This window comes from Petaurus breviceps, unplaced genomic scaffold (genome assembly GCF_028583685.1).
Source record: "Petaurus breviceps papuanus isolate PSGF00001 unplaced genomic scaffold, PetGlider_PUasm1.0 91041, whole genome shotgun sequence".
NCBI classification, from domain to species: Eukaryota; Metazoa; Chordata; class Mammalia; order Diprotodontia; family Petauridae; genus Petaurus; species Petaurus breviceps.
This window is the reverse complement of record NW_027187400.1, coordinates 19,167,382-19,170,023: the sequence shown is the minus strand read 5'-3', so window position 1 is coordinate 19,170,023 and position 2,642 is coordinate 19,167,382. Positions and strand designations below refer to the sequence as shown.

Below are 2,642 nucleotides of genomic sequence, written 5' to 3'. Positions count from 1 at the left end.
AAGCCTAGAAGACTGGCCCCTGGCTAGGGGCAGTCTAACACAGATTTTTGAATAATAGTTTATAGACTATTTGAACTGGAAGAGATCAAAGATCCCAGCTAACTTCCCCCTGATTTTACAGATGAGGAAACTGAGGCCCTAGGGAAGGAAGGTGACTTGGGATCCCAGGAGCATAGACATAAAACTGGAAGGGACCTTCAAGGTCATCCAGTTCAACCTCGTCTTCATTTTACAGACAAGGAAACTGAGATTTCAAGAAAAGGGAAGTGACTCACTCACTGACCTCATCTGTGGGGAGGGCAAGTGGATGAGACATTTGGGTGAGCAGGTGAATTAACTGATGGCTTGTTTCTAAAGTTAGAGTAAGTAAAAGCAGTAAGGACCTACAGCAGACGAGACTGGAGCACTTCCAAGGACAGGGTAAGTGTTCCTAAATCATACTTATTTTGTATTGAAAGTTCATATGGAATTCTTGTGGGAAGTAATGCTACTCATTACTTCACCCTTTGGTGATAGGGGCTGGACTTTATGCTTTTTTGGGTAAGGACATTATTATGGAACATTGAGAGCTGGAGTGGATCTTAAAATATAGAGTTCAAGCTGGGAAGGACCTTAGAACATAGAATGTCAGAGGTTTTAGAAAATAGATTGTAAGGGTTTTGTGAAAGGAACTGAGCAGGCTGGAGTTAGTGGGACCCTGGAAATGTACAATGTTAAAATATAGAAAAGTTGAAACAGATTGTCAGAGCTAGGAGGGACCTTAAAACACAGAATAGGATTGCTGAAAGGGTCTTTATAACCTAGAATGTTAGTGCTAGAAGAGTCTTAGAACGTTAAATGTCAAATATGGTAAGGACCTTAGAGCATAGAAAATCAGAGATGGAAAGTGGCCTTGAATAACATGTAGTCCAGGGGTTCTTAATCTGGGGACTATGGATTTTTTATTATTGTTTTTAAAAATATTTTGATAATCATATTTCTGTTTAATTGGTTTTCTTTGTAATCCTATGTATTTTTTTTCAATTTTTATTTATTTATTTTTGGTTTTCAACATTCACTTTTATAAGATTTTGAGTTCTAAATGTTTGCCCCTCTTTCCCTTCCCCCCTTCCCAATACAGCAATCCTATGTATTTTAAAACATTATTCTGAGAAGGGATTCATAGGTTTCACCAGACAGCCAAAAGGTACAAAGAAGGTTAAGAATCCCACCCACTCCCAGACAAGCTCCCTTACTTTATCTTATCCCTCCCCCCACCCAAGATTTATTTCCCTTCTCATGTCTTAGTTGGTTTTCTTTTTTAAAAAATATATTTAATTTCCCCAATTATATGTTAAAACAAATTTTAAACCTTTTTTTTTCAGTTTTGAGTTCCAAATTCTATCCTTCTCTCCTTCCTTCCTTCCTTCCCTTTCCACGTTTGAGATGGTAAGCAATCAGATATAGGTTATGCATGTGCAATCATGCAGAACGTTTTCATATTAGTCATTTTGTACACGAAGACGCAGATAAAATAAAAAAATGAAAGAAAGTGAAAAATAGCATGCATCACTCTGTATTCAAATAATATCAGTTCTTTTCTCTGGAGGTGGAGAGGTAACTCCCTTATTTTACAGTAGATCACGAAACGAGATGAAAGAAGGGTAGTGACTTAGCCAAGATCACACAGGCACAGCTGGGACACGAGCCTAGATCCCTGTGCTCCACGTCCAAGGTTTTTCCTACTGAACCTTGAAGCTTGAGGGTTTGACTGAGGGGAACTGGGGAGTGGGGAGGGAAGGGAAAAGAAGGGTCTGGGAGAAAACAGAGGAAATTAGAGGGGGAGGAGAGAAGTGAGACAAAGATAAGCTGCCTTACTTTGTAGTTGTGCCTAGGGGCCCCAGCTCTGACTGGGAACTCCTCCAGTAACCCTCAGATCAGGCAGGGTGAGTCAATTTCAGGGAAACAATTTGAAGATGGTTTCAGGAGATAGAGTTGACCAGTTGGGTTGGTGTTGGGCTGTGTAACTGGTGGGGTGGGACTCACAGCTGGAGTCTTGGCATGGAAAAATACATTGCTCCCTGCCTGGGGACACTGGCTCAGCTTTCATTTAGGATGTGATATCCACTCCTCCCAAATTAATCCTGAGCCTGGAAATGGGCCATATTCCTTTCATGACAAATGGCTTGTCCCCATCACTTCTAGAGAGCCTGGAAAGGTTGCCAATTCTTTGGTAAGTTAGAAAGGCAATTTGGCATGGAGGAAAAAGGGTAGACTTGAGATTCAGACCTTAGCTCTGACAAGTCCAGTCATCCCCCTGCTCCATAACTCCAGTGCTCCCCAGGTTGGAATGTATGCTCCTCTGGGGAATTCCTTGGCAGCTTGGCCCACATCTGCCTACACGGGACTCCCTCCTTGCACTGTGCAACTCAGCTTATGCTGGCCTTCACACCTGTGTGTTCATCAGCACATTCCTTATTCTAACTCCCTGACTATCCTCCAAGTCGAGGAAGGTCTGCCTTCTCATCCCCGACTCCCAACTTCCCTTAAGATTCAATTCAAATACCACCTTCTGCAGAAGGTCTTTCCTGTTCTCTCTCCCTGTCTTCAAACACACACTCTCTCTCTCTCTCTCTCTCTCTCTCTCTCTCTCTCTCTCTCTC

At 42.2% G+C, this 2,642-nt stretch overlaps 1 protein-coding gene across 1 annotated transcript in view; it reads left to right on the top strand.

Moving 5' to 3' along the window:
• Window positions 1–369: 369 nt before the first annotated feature.
• The window catches only part of TMEM51 (transmembrane protein 51), a 93,271-nt gene continuing 90,998 nt past the window's right edge, over window positions 370–2,642 (top strand). The window contains exon 1 of the mRNA XM_069078471.1: window positions 370–420. The gene's annotated coding sequence lies outside the window, so the exon portion shown is untranslated. The remainder of the gene's footprint in view (window positions 421–2,642) is intronic.